Genomic DNA, 19,220 nt, shown 5'->3' with positions numbered 1-19,220 from the left:
AAGATAAGAGCTTTAAAAAGCTTACGTATTTTTAAGATACTCTGAAATTCTTCATAATATTTCTCTTTCATCTTTTTTTCCATGGTAATTTGGATATAAACTGTAATTATCTTCATAGTGATCTGTTGTGAATAGCATAAGATGAGGTGATCAAATGTCCCATTAAATGACTTCTTGTTGTATTTGGCTGTACAATGGAACCAACTCTGCCAACTTTCTTTGTCCCTCTGAGAAGAGTTTGTTAGTTATCTTGCATTTAACATCAATTTATTTTTGCCCTATGATTTCAAATATCAATAGGGATATGGTTCATCTCCTATTCTAGAATGCCAGTTAGTGGATCACCAGACAAATATTAATAGTACTAATAACTATTCATTTGAAAACCATACCTTCTGTCTTGGAATCAATATTGTAAGGGCTAGGCAATGGGGGTTAAATGACTTGCCCAAGAGCATACAGCTAGGAAGGGTTTGAACCCAGGACCTCCCATCTCTAAGCCTGGCTCTCAAACCAATGAGCCATCTATGAGCCCCCACTAAAAGTTATTTAAATTAATGATTTATAGTCTAAGAACTATATATGTAATGGGATATCACATCATTAAAACTGCCAATTGACTGAAATAACCTGTTACAACATAAAGGCTTTTCCACTTGCTGATTAAAAATAAGGATACTACACACAAAAAATAATTGTCATTTTTATTTATTTGAATCTTACAGAATGGAATTTCCCAATTAAAAAAGAGAAAAGAAATTGCAAATCATTGCAATAAGTAAAACTGAAATTTCAAATTTAAAGTATTAGCTTGATAAAGGTAGAAGTGAAATCTGAAAGAATTAAGACATGCCAAGCAGACATTTTTATAGAAAAATAAGTATTGTCAGTGCTCAGCCTTAGTGAAGTAAAAATAAGATTAATAAATACATACTAAGGGTAGTTTTTGTTTAAAATGTTTGGTTGATAAATGACATTCATTTAAATAAGGAACTTTTTCCTGAAATGTCCTTATTTTGATACCCTAATGGATTTGTGATTTCACTGGTGCGGTCATTCCTCTTAGTGAAGCAGATTTTACCTCCTTTCACCTTGTCCATTATAACTTTCCATAAATCCCCTATAGAGGATATTCAAGGCTCTCAATGTATTGTCTTAATAGCTTGGGACTATCAATATACTACTCAAGCTATACATTTTTTCCCTCTCATTCTTACTACATGATTGACTTACCTCCTTTTTAAGTCCTTCTTGAATATAATGTTATTTATGGGAAACAACTTATTGGATTTTTTATGTCTAGCCCAGAAATATTAAAAAATGAAGATAAGGCACATGTGAATGTATAAATAGCTATTTTTGTGGTGTAGAGAACTGGAAACTAAAGGCATGCCCTTCAATTGGAGCATGGCTAAAAATTAATCGTATATGAATGTAATTGATTTGTGCTACAAGAAATGACAAAAGAGGACTCTTTTCTGAGAAATCTGTGAAATTTTGCATGAAATGATGTAGGGCAAAGTGAGAAAAGTAGGAGAAAAATTTCTAGAAGAGCAACCAGATTGTAAAGACAAATAACTTTGAAAGACATAAAACTCTAATCAATTCAATGACCAATCACAATTCCGGAAGTCTGATGGCCCACCAGACAGAGAGGATGAATTCAAGATGTAGAATGAAACATATATTTTTGAGCATGACCAATGAGAGATTTTTTTTTTCTTGCTGAACTATGCATATTTCTTATAAGAGATTTTTTTTTCCTTTTTATCTTTCTCAGTGGTATAGAGGATGTGGGAGGGAGAGGAAAGCATGTTTATTAGCTGGAAAAAAGAAATATTATTTATGGGAAATACATTTAGGATCCATCTGGCAGGAATTCTCATTATGATGCATGGAGTCTTTTCATTATGGTCAATCATGTGGTGCTTTTATTTTTTTTCAAAGAGACATCTGATGGGGACCAGGCAGGGCAAAATTAGAATATGATAAATTTCAATTCTGTCCTATATTAGCACCAGTTTCTCTAGTGTTGCCCTTATGCACAAGAAGAATCTTCAAAATGACAAGTAAAATCAGATAAGAAAACTTGTTTACATTGAAATGATGATGGTTAACCTATTTGTTGAGATCCTAAGTATATTTCCACATTTATATAGAGATAGTTAGAGTTGCTATATCTGTTTTAGAACTCTTGGATTTAAGATTGGAGGATAGGAATATAAGTGATCATAGCTCTATTCTCACATTACCCTGGTCTACAGAGCAGGTGTTCTAACAAGATGAAAGAATGGAAGGTTGTAAAATAATTTATATCCTCATTTCCCCTCATCATGAATAGACACAATCTCCTTCGATTAAAGAAGTTGAAAATAGGGAAGGAGAAAAATGAGAGTAGCCAATGACCTCCAAAACAAAATACCATCTCAGGTAAGGAAAGGGCAAGGAAATGAGCAAGCAAATATTATGGATTCCTAGAGAGAAGTGGCTCAGCAGGATAAAATAACAAATTAACTTCAACAATTACCCAAGAAATGAAGCTGGATCTAGTGTAACATGTTAAATGAGAGAATAAACATGGCAACCAGGAAATGAAATAGGATCCAATGTCAGTAAAGAAAGTTGTCATTTGTAATGAGAGAATTAGAACAAGACAATAGTAGAAATAGAACAAAGCAAATTGAGAGCAAAATAAATGGCCTAAAAATTTTTGAGTAAAGGAATGGAATCAATAGAAAAAAAAATTATCAAACTGGAAGGCAAATTGGTAGAGGTGACAGAACATGTAAAAAAATAATATCAGACAATTCATCTGGGTAAAGGCTTATAAGTAATAATAGAATCATGAAACATAGTTCAGAGAAAAAATACAGAAAGGAAAATAAACTCTCAATAACCATATAAAAATGCTTAAAATCACTAAAAGGAAGAGAAAGGAACATTGAAACAACTCTGAGGGATGAGCATCAAATAGACACATGGTGAAAGATGAAAAATGTCACTGTTGATGGAGCTTGGAATTAATTCAACTGAAAAGAATCTGGAATTGAGTGAGAAAAGTTAATTCATTGTTCACACGTTTTGATCCAGCAATCCCACCCCAAAAAGGACAATGAAAGAAACTTCATATATATATATATATATATATATATATATATATGTGTATATATATATGTAAATATTCACAAAATCATTATTTTAATAGCAAAAAGCTGGAAACAAAATACACATATAACAATGGGGAGGGGGCCTGACAACAAACTGTGGCATATAAAGAATTCAACATTTTAATAGATCTGTGATCTTATTAATGTGTGTACCAACCAGAGGGCATGCTGGAGCCAACTTAAACCTGCTCCCAAGAGCCATTTGTTAAATTTTCAATGCAAGTATTAATACTTCAAAAATCTGCAAATATTGAAAATTACATCTTCATCTATGTTTGTAGCTTTATGAATTATGAAATTATGAAAATTTTGAGAATAATGAAATTATGAAAATGATGAGGGAATGTTAATAATACAGATTAAACTTTAGAGTGTGTCATGCAGGCACACTTTCCCCCTTCCTCCCAGAAGGCTGTTTGTTAAACATTTACCAGCACATCTCTGGTGCCAACCTTTCTATATTTTCTCCCATTTAAAAAATTTTTTAAAAATTTTTGTCCATGTCCTTTTATAACTCTCCCACAGGGGATCTCCCTAATATGTTGGGGGAAGAGGGAAAATCTTTTCCTATATTTACTCACATTGTAGGGATATTAACAGAATATTCAGTCCTTTTATTAGTTATTCTTAGATTTTGCTATATCTGTATCACTTCCTTTTCAGATCAATGCTCTGAGATGAAATCCTTTATGTTGTTTCTCCCTGATAATATGCAATACATCGATGATAATATACTTATACTCATCACATTCTTCCCCTTTCCCCTTTAGATGACCTGCAACGTTCATTCTTTAGCTACTGTGGTATTCCAAGACTCAAAACTATACCAAATTCCTGGAAAATTATTTTAGAAGGATGAGCTTTTGCTTCAGAGAGAAAATTGGGATAATTAAAATCACTACATAATTTCCCAAATTCAATCCAGCTTGCTCTTTTCTTCCTATTCAGTTCCAGGACCAGTTCATTATCCATCTGCAATGTCTATACAAGAACCATATACTAACTAACTAGCTTTATGTCTTGTCTATCCAACTGTTTATAGTCTGGACAATAGGCATTCATCATATCCTGGGTTTTTCCTGTGTATATTGTTAGTTTGAACTCTTTTGAGTGATCATGGCTCTGGTTTAGGAGGCTCTGCAATGTTCCAGAGCTTGTTGAAATTAGTTCAGTGTCATTTATAAATATTAGCATCTGGAAGACCTCACTATAGTCCATTTAGATTATGTGTTGGCTATTGACCATAATAGTGGTGACCATCTTTGGTGAAACAGCATCACTCTATTTTATGAATGACTTGATGTTTAATAATCAATTGGCTGTCAAAAATTATTTTCTTTGTTTATGTTTTTCAAGGAATAGTCAAAGAAAAAGTATTACTATTGTATACCACATTATATATATATATATATATATATATATATATATATATATACATCTGACATGTATACCACATGTCAGCAACTAGTTTTGTTAATTTACTGTTATTCTAAATTCAGAGAAATGTTCAAATTGGCGCAATTCTTTATGGCTCTCTGACATATCTCTAACACAAGAGATTTTGCAGAAACATTTATATAGGAATCTTGAACATGGAAAATGTCACAGTATGAAAAAACATGATTGGGGTTAACATTCCACCTCTAATAGAATAATAGTCATTTAATCTTTTTAGGAATGCCCTTAGAAAATCATTCTCCTAAAACTTCTCACCCTTTTTTGACTGTTCTCTGTAAGGGTTCTCCTCCAACTGGTTATAGGGATTTAAAGTAAACAAAGAGGCCTTTCTTTTGATTGATACCCTAATTCCTTCAAGATAGGAAAAAGAATCATAATTCAAATCCTTTTAGACTAGGTAGAAGGCAATGATCTTTTTTTTAAGGCAATGATCTTGACTGGGCTTGTGATATTTCTTGTTCTAAGATTGGTAACCCACAGTCATACACTTTTTATGACCGTAACATTTTATTCTTGACCCCTGACATAATTTCCTAAAAGAAAGATTTAGGCCTGAGAGGAGGGTAAGTCTGGAAATGAGAAATATTTATTTCTTAATATTTTCAGTCACACTAAAAAGGAGATTCTTAAAATATTTCCATAGGAACTTTGATTTTGTTCATGCAAAACATCTTGTTGAAAAGAATCTTAAATAGTCAATAAATAGCCAACAGTCAATAAACTTTTTTAAATGCTTTCTGTGCCAGCCACTGTGCCAAGCACTAGGAATACAAATATATAAGGAAAAGAAAGTCCTTACCTTCAAAAAGTCTATAATCAAGCTGAATAAGGCAGAAGAAGATGGTGAATTGAAGGTACTGGGTTCAAGGGTATGGTAGAGAAGTTAAAGAAATCCAAATGAGTGCATCTGGAGAAGTTAAAAAAAATAAAAGATGACTACTGTCTGACCTTGAATTCCATAAACCATTCAGTCAATTGTGTGACTATAAGGATACTATAGAATTTATTCTGGAAAATCTTGTCTGATCATCTCTCAAATTTCCATCAAAGATACTCTTGCTATGTTTATAGATTACTTAAGAGTATTTTTGAGATGGAACCAAAGTCATAAGTGTGAGTGGTTAGTGATATTTTCTGGTTCACTTTTTCAAAATAATAAAGTCCATGTTTTCCAGGTGGTCAGTATCTTCCCTTGCAGATAGCTTTTGTAAAATTTTCTTTTGAATTAGAAACTTATCCAACATCAAGTATAAACATTTCAAAATTCAGAAGAGAACAAAAAATAAGATTGTGTATGATACTGCAAACTTTGGTAATTCAACTTGTTTCTTTAGAAAAGTGTATGTAAAATTTAATTCTGTCATCATAAAACTGCCCTCCTTTCTCCCTTTTGAATTTCCTTCTGTTCTTTTTTTATATGTTTAAAATATCTGGTAGGTGCTCTTTTCTTTGTTTATTTTTTGTTATTATCACTCTTCACCAAATCATTTCCACCCAAAATAGAAGTCCTTCCTTGTAACAAATAAGTATAGTCAACTAAAACAAATCAATATACTGGCCATGCATTAGAATTTTTGTTTTCATATCTTGCTGTAAACTCTTTGCAAATATTTTGTTCAATATCTTTGAATTGATACTTGTTGGAGATAGTGGTTTATAGTTTTCTTTCTCTACTTCATCTCTCCCTGGTTTATATTGTAATAGTTAAAGTTTTCCTTTCCCCAATATATCAGTACCATACTTACCTTGGACAAAGTTTGGTAGGATTCTATTGTAAGAAGAGAAATTCTGCCTCAGACTTCTTGCCAGCACTGTGCTCATTAAAACTGCTCCAGAGTTTATCTTGAGCTTCCTAACACTGTTTGCTTAAAGCATGGTCATTATGAATTCTGCTAAAGTTGGCGAAATCAAACTTGGGACATAAAATTCAGTTCTAGTTTTGACCAGCTAGTCCCCCGACTTTTCCAGTGCCTATATCTTATTTTCCCCTTATGATATTTGTATCATAATGTGTAAACCCTTACCTTCGCCTTCAGCAACCTGTAAAAATTCCACTTTACTCACTCTTAAATATAAGTATTTATATACTACATAAGGTTGCTAAAATTGATGCTCTGGGCTCACTGATTTTATATGCAGTGAAACAGGGACTGAGCATAATAAAGCTACAAAACTATCTCTACATTGTTGATTCAGTGATTGACAACACTACTCAAACAAAGGACCCTGAAATAATTTTTATCTCATTGTCTTTCTCTACTTTTGCAATTGGGTTTAATTGTTCATTGAAAGTTTGTGGAATTCACTTGTTTTTAAAACTCTTACTTTTCATCTTAGATAAATACTGATTGATTCTAAGGCAGAAGAATGGTAAGGGTGAGGCAATGGGGTTTAAGTGACTTGCCCAGGGTCATACAGCTAGGAAGTCTGAGGTCAAATTTGAATCCAGAACTTCCCAGGTCTGGGCCTGCCTCTCAATCCACTGAGCCACCTAGCTGCCCTTATAGAATTCACATATATAAGTCCAGCTGGGCTTGAGGTTGTTTTTTGTTTTTGTTTTTTTCCTGAAAGGGAGGAGATTTTCATTTATGGCTTATTGGATGTCTTTTTTTGTGATTTTTGTTTAATTCTCTATTTTTTATTGATCTTGGTGTTTCAAATATTCAAATATTTCATTTATCATTTTGGTTTGCATATATTTGGGTAATAGTTTCTAACAATTTCCTTATTTCTTTTTTATCTATGATAATTTCTTTTTCCTTTTTTGGGGGGTAATTTGGTTTTGTATGTATATTTTATCTTTCTCACCAAACTAGTTAATGGCTCATTTACTATATTAGGTCCTCCACTTCTCCCCCTCCCCCACAAAAAAAGGCCTAACTTCAACCTCCTGGTTTTATTTATCAATTCTGGTGATATTTTTCCCTTTTGTTTTCCAGTTTTAAAAGGCAACATGATTCTGCTGAATGAATTTCTGTATCCATTCAAATAGCTAATATTAGTAAGCCAGCACAAATCAGAGACATAGATTTTACTGCAGTTTATTACACTTAAAGTGTGATACACCTCAGTAACAGTTGATAGGTCTATGTGCCAACTAATTGGGTAAATGAAATTAATATATTCTTCCCTCCAAAACTACATGATCCAGAGTGAGTAATCAAAGAGAACATGTATTTCTTATTGAGTAGTTTGGTGAGAGCAGATAGACCAGCAGGCAGGAAAAGATACTCACAACAAAAGTGAGTATCTTTTACATTTACATGTACAGTTTCATTTACACTAGATCAAAGTATCTTTTTTATTAGTCAATCAGCCAGTCAATATACATTTGTTTGGAACCTACTACATGTTTGAAAAGATAGGATAGGGAGAAATTGTTTCTCTTCCAGCTCTTAGTCACTTTGTAAAGGTGCCACAAAAAGCTATAAAATATGTATATTCCTTTCAGTTCCAACTTAGTAATTGTCAGAGACCCATCACTTTTAACTTCTCTAAAATTCTATTTAGCTTCTTAAATTCTTTCTTGGTTATCATTATATTTTATTTGTCTAGGTCTGAAAGGGTACATGCTAGGATCTTCAACTGTTGTCTATTTTTTCCATTTTGATCGTTTAAGTATTTAGATGCTATGCCACTTTGTGAATATAGTGATCCTATTTCATTATCTATTAAGCCTTAAAACATAATGCAGTTGCCTTGCTTATCTCTTTTAACCATGTCTATTTTTATTGTTGCCTAATCTGAGTTTACAATTACCATTCCCATTTCTTTGGATTCTTCTGAGGCATAATAAATTCTGCTTCAATCCTTTCTTTTTGAAATTGTATGTTTTAAGGGTGTTTCTTTTAAGTAACATTTTGTTGGATTTTCCTTTTTAATATATTTTTTTAGTTTCCTATGTTTTAGGAGTTTGTTCTATCCCCATTCAAATCATATTGGTTGATATTTGTCAAGTTCATAACAATAAAAAGGAAATAAAAATACAAGAAGAAAGCAGAAGAAAGTTCAGAAGGAAACAGAATTAAATGAAAAAAAAGAATAAGAACAAAGCTTTTAAAGGAAATGAGGAATTGACTAAAATAGGCAGGTCAGTGTTACTACCACTTAGTTAAATTTAATGTATATTTTGGAAAAAAAATAGACAAATACATACTAGAAATCCATGGTTTTGTATGTAATACCCTTTTTCTATTTTTTGAATGTAGAAATTTTATGTTTGTTGATTTTCATCCTAATAAAGTTCAAATGTATAATAAGCACTATCCTTAGAACATATACAATTAAGAACAAGAGGGAGGATTGTGTATGAACTCCTGAACTTGTCTTTTATATACTTTTGTATCTTGGATTTTAAAAGTACCTTTAAGAATAACAATATTCACCAGGGCTGTAGAAGCAATAAAAACTAAAGTTATTTGCATTAACTGCTTCTTACCATTATTGCCTAATTACCAGTCAGTACAGTAACAGTGTATAAAGATCATCAAATCTATATCAGATAGTTTGAAAAAAGAAAAAAGAAAACTCACTAGTCACCAAGGAAAGGAAGAATTATTCTCTAGCCTTCAAAGCTGCTGAATTGGAGTCAGCTGGTATTTCTATTCCTAATATAACACAGAGAATGCTAGGGAAAAAAATATTCAAATCAGCTGTTACGGGTCAACTGGGTGGTACAATGTACATAAAATGAGGCATAGAATGCTAGTGCATAGAATGCTGGTCCAGAAGTAAAGAAGATATGAGTTTAAATCTGGCTTCAGATACTTGCTAGCTTTGTGACTCTGGGCAAGGCACTTAACCTCTGTTGGCTTTAGTTTCCTCATCTGTAAAATGGAGATAATAATAGCACCTACCTCCCAAGATTATTACAGGGATCAAATGAGATAATAATTGCAGCATTACATAAATGTTCGCTACTTTTATTATTTCTACATAGCATAAAACACATGACATATACTACTTTTAGTTTCACAGCAACCCTATGAAGTAGGTACTATAGATAACATTATTTCCATTTTTCAGAAGAGGAAACTGAGTCTTAGAAGGTCAAGGACCCATAGGCAAGTGTCAATGGGAAGATCTGATTCCAGAGATCTTCTGCCTCTAAAGAGGCAGCTAAATGGTTCAGGGAATAGAGAACCTGAGTTCAAATCCATCCTCAGATACTTGCTAGCTTTATGACCCTGGACAAGTCACTTGACCTCTGTTTGCCTCAGTTTCCTCAACTGTAAAAGGTGGAGAAAGAAATGGCAAATCATTCCAGTATCTTTGCCAAGAAAAACCCATTGGGGTCATGAACAGATACTAAAAAGTACTGTGGTTCAACATAATGATATTTGTTCCCCTCCTGAGTATTTAGTGTATAGTACCCTGTAAATATGTAATTGAAGGTGGCATATGATTTCCAAGATGGGGCTTTGTAGAGAGTAATTTCTATTATAATTAATTTTAGTCATGTTGAAGGTTTCCTCCTCCCTTGCCTGTTCCCAATATTGACGCAACAACAGAGATCTGGTAGGACCCTTATTAAGACAATGCTTTCCTAACACAAAACAGAAAGTTAAAATCTTGAACTTTAAAAATCATTTTTAAAAAACAATGTTCTTCCTAGCCAAATACAGTGGCCAGTGTTAGTTGACATTCTATCCAAGTTAAAGGGTGAATTCCTTCTTTCTATTGACTGATAAATCGTTGTCAGGAAGTGTGTTTTGTAAAGGAACTTATTGGCTAGGTGGAAAGTGTCTCTTGTGTCAAGATAAATTTTATCAGTAATTTAAAAAATAACATCTAGCAGTGCTCTGGCATTTAGCAATTTTAAAAATGTTGTTAAAAAACCATACTGTTTTCAGTAATATTCCTGATGAAATAAATTCTGGAGAGCATTATGGTGCTGTGGGAAGAGTGCTGAGTTTGGAATCAAAGGACCTGGATTCATCTTCTAATTCTGCCACTTACTATTTGTATGACCTATTGGGAGAGGAGGAGACAATCCAGAGAAAAAAAAGACTGAAAAGTGGGAGATGGCAAAGAAATCCAAAATGATAATAAGTGAGAAGTCAAGATATCTCCCTCTCTTCTTAAATGGAGGCTGAGGAGTTCATGACTCCACTTTCCAATCAGAGGGGCAAAGGAGTGTGAGTAGGAAGGCTAATTGGATTTTGCAAGATGAAAACGTTTCCCAGTGATTTGACTGAGCACATGATGGAGATGTCCAAGAGGTCCTCCATGAATGCAGCTGTTTGGCAAATATACATGGCCATGGGCAAGCCATGGACTCCCTGACTCTCCTATTCTCATCTGCATTTATGAAATTAGAAGGGGGTGGTGTAGATTGTCTTCTAGGTCTAAGTCAAGGGAGGTTGAGGAGTATAGAAAGAAGCAAGTGCTTATATTTGGGTGCTTAGATATGAGAGTCATGACTGTCATTCTTCTGGTGCCAGTACCTGGCCAACAGAATTCTCAAACTTCACATTTGACCCTTACAAGTTATCTGTAAGGGGACAGCTAGGTGGCTCAGTGGATTGAGAGCCAGGCCCAGAGATGAGAGTTCCTGGGTTCAGATTTGACTACAGACATTTCCAAATTGTGTGACCCTGGGCAAGTCACTTAACCCCTATTTCCTAGTCCTTAACCACTCTTCTGTATACGGTATTGATTCCAAGACAAAAGGTAAGAGGTTTTTTAAAGTTATCTGTAGTCTTGATCTGTACTCTAACCCTCTCACAGACTCATGATATAAAACACTATGACATCCATCACTCCAAGTCACAGAAAAACCAAAATGAGTGAATGTTGTTCTTATGCCTAAAGTAGATTCTAGAGCTAATATGATGGTTCAACCAAGTGAGGGAGGGAAAGCAAATAGTATGAAGGCTATCTAAAAGGTGTTAGAGTGATGTTAAGGTAAAAAGAGGCAGGAGGGATGATTTTAGGGCAAAACCTTTCAAAATAATGAGGGTAGAATTTATGGGAAGATCATGACATTGAAATAATTAGGAGACATGGATTCTGGGCCAGGTAGATGGTACAGTGGACAGAGTCCCCCTTCAGGAGGACCTGAGTTCAAATCCAACTTCAGACACTTAAATAACCTGTGTAAGTCACTTGTTTCCCACAATTACCTTATCTGTAAAATGAGCTGGAGAAGGAAATGGTAAACCACCTAAGGATCTTTGCCAAGAAAAAGCCCAAATGGAGTCAGAAAGTCAGATGAGACTAAACAAGATTCCAAATACAATTTATAATTCAACTTGTTAAATGTCTGATCGGGGACAAGTTACAACTAGGTGGCACATGGAATAGATCTGGTCCTGAAGTCAGGAAGACCTGAGTTCCAATTCATCTTCAGTCATTTAACCTCAGCTTGCCTCAATTTCCTCAAATGTAAAAATGGGGACAATAGCACTCTACCTCACAAGGTTATCTCAGGCTTAAATAAGATAATATTTGTAAAAGCACCAAGCACGTGGTATGCCCATCCTTTAAAAGTGCTTATTCCCTCCCCCTTACCTCACCTCTTAATTTCTTTGGATCTGTTTCCTCTGTAAAATGGGGGAGTGGGGGAGCTCTGTTTGTCTCACAGGATTGTGAAAATCCAATGAGATGCCTGAAAGCATGTTAGAAACGACAAAGCACTATCCATAGACGGGCTTGTTGGGTTTCCAGTGGTCCCTGAAGCGGTTCACTGTAGGAGCTGAGTTAATGTCGAGATGGATCAGATGACGAGCTTGGAATGAAGGGACTAGTCTAAGGAAGTTTAGGCTTCTTGGGCTAGTCTGGAGAGGGGGAGGGGGCATGAGAAACCCGATTGAGAGAGAGACTGAGTTTGGGTTCAGAAGAATTCGAGAAGGGAGGGGTGGGGAGACAAGTCGAGTAGTTTAGGATGAAGATGTGAGTCCTGGGAGAATTCAGCAGATCTGGGTCAGAGATAGAGGAGAAGGACGTAAGACCCGGGATCTGGAATTGGTGAGAGCAGATTGTCAGAGCGAGAAGGTTGGCTGTGTACCAGCCAGAGGCTGGGTACCAGCGCGCAATCGGAGGCTCTCCCCTGGGAAGGGTGTGTGTGTGAGGGGAGGGGGCAGACACGCCCACTGCGGCGGGGCTCCACTCTCCCTGGGCCCAAGGCGGACAGAGGCAGGAGGGGCTTCTACCACTTCGGTGTCACCCAGTTTGCCCCCATTCTGGGAGGCGGGGAGTCCGGGCTGGAGGAGGTGGGGGTATGGTTGGCTCCTCCTCCTGTAGCCTCGGCAGGGTGGTCGCCACGCTGCCCCCACTCTTAGTCTGAGCCCGAATCTCAGCACCTGCCACCAGGCTCAGCTCAGCCCCCCGACCCGCCCTCCTCCTCCTCTGCTTGCAGTGGTTCGGGGAGGAGGAGAAAAAGACTGAGGAAGAAAAAGGAGGCGGGAGCAGGAGCTGGAGCTGGAGCAGCTGGGCCAGGGGGTGGCCTGGCTCTGGAACCTGTCTAGTGCCCGGTGCTCCCTCTCCGCAGAACTGAGTCCAGGGCGGTGTCTCTTCTGCAGGTAAGGGAGGGGAAGCGCTAATGGGAGGGGGTCCGGTTGGAGAAAGTTTTCCGGACTTGGAATGGTGGGACATTGAAGTAAGCAGAAAAGAGATCAACCCCCTCCCGGCCTGACCTCCCTGCCCTGGGCCCCGGTGCTTCTCGGAGATGGGGGGCTCGGGGAGGGGGAGGGGATGCTATTCCGTAAGACCTCCCCCCACCCCTTTTTCCGTGCTGCCCTCGGTGAATGGGCTTCCTTTGGGCGGGTCTGGGATGGGAGCCGGCTTTCCCTAGTTCCGCAGTGCGAGGAATCAGCCCCCACCCTGGGAAGGGCCAGCCGGGAAGGGGTCAGGGTGAGGGCTGGAGGCTTTCCTAAAAGATCTGTACTTTGCTCTGTCTACAAAATATATCGATTCAGCGATTACAGGGCCGGACGTGCGTTTCTGGAAGTCCAGGGCAGGGCCTTTAAGAGTTAAATTTCTCTTGCAAAACCTGCTTAAAAAAAAAAAAAAGTTTTCCCATTGCCTAGGGAGCTTGAGCATCTCTACGCTTCCCTTGTGCTCGGGAGAGGCTGTGCCCGCAGTGAACCGCACCGTTAAAGGGGGTGCCTGCCCGTCTGTGTCGGGGAGAATGGAAAAATGGGACTGCACATAGGCTGCTCTTGTGTGGCCGGCACCTCGCTAGCCTCCATCACGTTCAGCGCTTCCACAGCTCGGTGGGACTGAGCACATCTGCAGGAACAAGTCCTGAAACACGAGTTGTTCTGGATAAATCTCTGGCCTGACTGTCTGCGCTGAAAGTGTGTGGTTGTCTGTGTGTGCGCACAGTGGGGAGGGACTGATGATCTCCTGTCCTTGGCAGTGCTCTCCGGAGCACCCGCCTCCGTTTTGAACCTAAAGTAAAAAGATGCAGTTGCAGTGTGCTTGTTTTAGAGTACCCAAAATAGGCATGGCAAGGGTTTTTGAGCCATTGGCTCTGTGGGCGATTTGGGTCGTCATGAAATATTCAGCAGCCGGAATGATTTGTTTTCAAAGTGACTTTATGGATCAGGAAGCCTTTCTGTTTATTTGTGGTGTCCGGCTACTTAAAAAAAAAAAAAAAACACGCGCGCACACACACACCCCTAAAACATAGACTTGGAGAGATGTATTGTTCTTGAGGGCCTTTGGCTTAGAATGTGGCTATGGCATCCTTGCAGCTGTCCTGCCATTCTATAAAGTGATTTCTGAAATGCTTTCCCATTGAAACTATTTAAAAACATTTTCTGCCTGTCTGGCTCCTAGTCCATAAGATTGGGCTAGTCTGTCTTTGCACACAGTAGGTGAATTCTGACTGTGCCCCAGCAAATGGCTATCTGGTGTCATTCTGTTAAAGAGTTCTGAAATATTGCAGGATTATCTTTGTTCCCAAGTTGCATACCTGGTCTCCCTTGTGCCTCTGGATAAGCAGCTCGGCAGTGTGTGCATCAAATATATTATTATGAGAAAATTCTAATGAGTGTGATTTTATCTCTCTCAGATCACTTGGTTTTAAGTTGCAAGCTTGATGAAATTCAAAGACCCAAATAGGAAAGTGCTTTTAGGAATAGAGAAAAATGAAGATGCTTGTGTTATGTAGCTAATTCAGGGGTTCTTGCCTTCTTGGAATTAAACTTGGAACTCAAGGATTTTTCAAAGGCAGGAGACCTTGTAGTAAAATGGTTTTTAACTGGGTGTGTTTTAATGTTTAAGTACTTCTCCCCCTGCCCACCCCCACCCCCAGCTCTTCTAACCCTTCACCAATTTGTTTTTCCATCTTATTTATCAACATGATGGCCCTAAATCATCTCTGGCTTCATGGAAGACACTAAGGGTGGAGTCGGAAATCCTAGGTTTAAATCTGGTTCTTCCATTTACAAACTGATAATGGGTGTGATGAAGTCTTATAGTGAGACAGGAGATGATGAGATCGATGCTCCAGATCCCCTCCTTAAATAGAGCACCTGGGAAGTCTTCCTATCTTCCACCCTCTCCAAAGAAGATATACTAATAGAATATTCTCTGTCTCTGTCTGACTTGGGTCATTTGTGTTTGTTACCTTCTGTTTTACTGTGAAGTGAAGAAAGTTTATGGATATTTCAAAAGAAGTAAGAAAAGAACATTTAAAGGGGAAAGTCAAGAGGATGAAATAGGAAGAGAGAAAGTTCAATGGAAAGAGAGAACTTTGATAAACTGTGAACTGATATTGTCATTCTATCTACCAGATATTTGAATTTTAGGGTTTTGTACTATTATATGAAGCACTAAAATCTAGAAAATTAACAATAGTTGTTCTGAACCTCAAACAACCCTTCCCCCCTCTTTACTCTTGACTGAAAGTTTCTTAATTTTTTTTTTTTTTGAGTCTACCAGGGCATAATTTCTAAGATTATGGCCAAATCTCAATTATCTGCGAAAGGCTTGGTGAATCAAATATATGTAGAATGGATTTTATTTCAGGGTAATTTCCACTTAATTAAACAAAGCAAAATGTAAACATGAATTTGATGAGGGAAAAAAGTGCATCACATCTCCTTTACTAAAATAAATTAGGCTTGTTATCCACTAGTTCTTTGTGCCACTGTTTCTTAACATAAACAAGGATTATCCGATGTATTTCTTTTAGCATGTAACTCATATTTCAGGGGACTTGTTAGACTTGGTGAGCCTCCCTATCACATCTCATAGACGGGATGAGACTTAAAATGTTAGGCAGATGATAAAGAGATATGGAATCCTACCAAAAGGTAGAAAAACAATCCCACACTTTGGATCTCATTCTACCCATGATTTTTTCTCTTTATTAAAAATTTCTTAATTTGTGTCTTGGTATATCTTGAAGAACAGTGTTCTTGCTGGACAGTTTTCCAAGGGCTAAGCAATGCCAAATATGGGAAGTAAAATGGTGTAATTAAGAGGTGGGAGCCAAAGGACTTGGCTCTGTGTGGCCTTGGACAAGTCATTCCCACCTCCGAGCCTTCATTTACCCTATTAAATTGGAATGCTGGACTTAGTGAACTCCTTCCAATTCTGATAAGCTACAAATTTCTATGATATAAGGGGAAATCAGTCAGAGATTCTGCCCATCTAAGTACTGGTGAATTGGTCTTTTGTTCTGGAATTTAGGAAGACATAGCCTCCTAGGAATGATGCTGTTTGTTGATTTGTACCCTCCACAATAGAGGTACAGAGGAAAGATTCAGTGCCTTCCATCACTATGCATTTGAGTATTATTTTCCATAGAATTGGTATTCAGTATCTAGATGACTTCCTGAGCCATGGAATAAAATGGTCCAAAAGCCCACACTGACTTCCTGATCACAGTGGAATAGACATACTATAGCTTCCTCTCAGAGCCAGGCTCAGTATCTATCCCACAAGATTCCAGGAGATAATCCTAAGGGACTGGAGTGTTCTTTTTTTTTCTTCTCACTATCAACTAGAGTCTGTGTTCCTCCCGTTGTTTAGGGCTAATTGCTAGCATCACCTCATTCCATTTATCCACTTAAACATCAATAAGCTTTTACAAAAAGATATTTACTTCAAAGATTAGCAAGAATATACAAACCTCTCAATAGTTCTGGAGTATACTCTCTCCTCCTATCACTTTAGACCCTGGAAAAGTAGGCTTACATTTTAGCTTATTTTGAGGGATAGCTAGATGGCCCGTTGGATAGAGCCAGGTCTAGATATGGGAGGTCTTGAGTTCAAATCTTCACTTAAACACTTCCTGAGGGGATGGCTGTAGGCAAGTCACTTAACCCCCATTGCCTAGCCCTTACCACTCTTCTGCCTTGAAACCAATACATAGTATTTACTCTAAAGTATAAGGTAAGGGTCTAAAAAAAAACAACAACTCATTTCCTGTGTAGCATGGGTTCCCCCAAATTCATGCGGTTTTTGTTGTCATGGAATGAGAAGGGCATTTCCTGCTTCTGGAGGCATTGATGCCAACTGGCTACAAAACAGCCCGAGGTGCTGGGAGGCCAGAGTGCCCACTAGACCCCTCTCACACACCACGTGGCAGATATTCTACTACCTCCATCTCAAATACAATTAACCAATCAATCAGTATTTATTAAGTACTTCCTGCATGCCAGGAAATGTACTAAGTACCAGGGATGCAAAAGAAGACTCAAAAGACAGTCCCTGCCCACAAGGAGCTTACAGTCTAATGGGGAGACAGACATAGAGACCCACAAGAAGGAGCTATGTGGCCATAAAAGGGCAGAAGTCACTGAGCTCTTTTCCATTACTGTAAGGTCTCCCACTGGATACTGTAAGCAAAGGGGAAATAAGCATTCATTAAGTGCATCCTGTGTACCGGGCACTGTGCTGTGAGCTGGGTACTGTGATCCCCTTTGTCCATTTGGAGAAACTGAGAGAACTAAGGGTTAAATGAGCTGCCCAGAGTCACAAAGACTGCATTTGAAGAAAGGTCTTGGTAAGGCTGATCTACTGCACCACCCAAGTTCTCTAAAAGTGATCAATGAATGGAAGAGAGGCAAAGAACAATGGTAGAAGCAGACCAAGACCAATTTAAAGGCCTGGGCAGCAGCCTCCCAGTCACCATGGGCTTGGCCAACCTGAACCAGTTCCAGAGTGTCTCTGTGTGCTCCAGTCTCTCCAAGGGACTCCCCCTATACTGTACATCATGCATCTTGCACATGCAAGTTCTCCAGACTGCTCTGGGTGAAGAGGACACTATCAGCTGAGCATCCCCCCCCCCACTCCCCATTGTAACAGGATTATAACTTTAGGTCTAGGATGATGACGATGATAGTCATAATAATTACAATAACAATAGCTAACATTTATGCAGCTCTTATGTTCCAAACACTGTGCTAAGCATGTTTGCTCATTTGATCCTCATGACATCTCTGGGAGATAGGTACTGTTATTACCCTCATTTTACAATTGAGGAAACTGAGGCAAAACTGTTCTTTTTAAGTTTTTAAATTATGTGTCAAAAGGGGCTGCTAGGCAGCTCAGTGGATAGAGAGCCAAGTCTAGAGACAGGAGATCCTGGGTTCAAATCTGGCCTCAGATACATCAGGGCTGTGTGACCTTGGGGAAGTCACTTAACCTCCATTGACTAGCTCTTACACCTTTTCTGCCTTAGAACCAATATACAGTCTTGATTCTAAGACAGAAGGTAAGAGTTTTTAAAAAATACATAAGTTATGTGTCAGTTAGTCAAGAACATTAGGAATACTATAAATATAAATAAAAAATAAATATAAATAAAGAGAACTCAAAGAAACAAGGGACCACCAATGAACCATCCAGGGCTTTTTTTACTTTACTTTCTATTTGAGGATCAATGTTTTTTTAAACTCAGAATCAATACTAAGTAATGATTCCATGGTAGTAGAATAGTAAGGGCTGGACAGTTGAGGTTAAGTGACTTGCCTAGGATCACATGGCTAGGAAGAGTCTGAGGTCAGATTTGAACCCGGGAAGATGAATCTTTTTATTCCAAGCCCAGCACTCTATGTACTGTGCCACTTAGCTGCCAGTTTGCCTAACTTGTGTCTCCCTAAATGTGAAGACTTTGCCTCACAATGCAACTTAAGAGGAACAAAAAAATCCTCTGAATATATGTCTAGTCAGTGGATTCATCAAAAGACAATAACAGTTACTTCCATGGAGGAGTTCTGATGTTTTAGATCATTTTGTTTTGCCAGTGGGGAAGTACCATTCAGAGTGTCAGTTTATAGCCTGGCTGCTAAATGATTGGGTCTTTAAAAAACAAACCAACCCAGATTTGAACATCATCTACAGTGCTTCTCTCTGCACAGAAGGGAGGGAGGAAGGTTTGGCTTTCTCATACCTTCGGGTAAAGGAGGATGCAACCCTGGTCATAATTACGTCGCTCTATTTGGTTTTTTTTTTCCATGTTCTTTCCACTTACAGATTAAGTCATTATATATTGTTTTTCTGGTTCTGCTTGCTTTACTGAGTTGCTTTTTTATTTTACTTTGTTCTCATCAAATGGAGGGCAACAGGATACTCAAGGAAAAAAGCAATAGGAAAAAAAGAGGTTGGGAGGGAGCAGAGGAAGTGAGTATCAGTCAT

At 37.8% G+C, this 19,220-nt stretch overlaps 1 protein-coding gene across 4 annotated transcripts in view; it reads left to right on the top strand.

Annotated features, from left to right (window-relative positions):
- FRMPD1 (FERM and PDZ domain containing 1) overlaps window positions 1-19,220 on the top strand; it is a 282,219-nt gene that overhangs the window by 135,468 nt on the left and 127,531 nt on the right. Inside the window, exon 1 of one of the 4 annotated variants that reach the window (XM_007498011.3) lies at window positions 12,607-13,147. The exons of the other annotated variants lie outside the window; for them this stretch is intronic. The gene's annotated coding sequence lies outside the window, so the exon portion shown is untranslated. Of the gene's footprint in view, window positions 1-12,606; window positions 13,148-19,220 lie in introns of those variants that run through there. 4 annotated transcript variants of the gene reach the window in all.

The sequence above is a fragment of the Monodelphis domestica genome, chromosome 7 (assembly GCF_027887165.1).
Source record: "Monodelphis domestica isolate mMonDom1 chromosome 7, mMonDom1.pri, whole genome shotgun sequence".
Taxonomy (NCBI): Eukaryota; Metazoa; Chordata; class Mammalia; order Didelphimorphia; family Didelphidae; genus Monodelphis; species Monodelphis domestica.
Note: the sequence above shows the minus strand (reverse complement) of the source record. Positions and strands in the feature narration are given on the sequence as shown.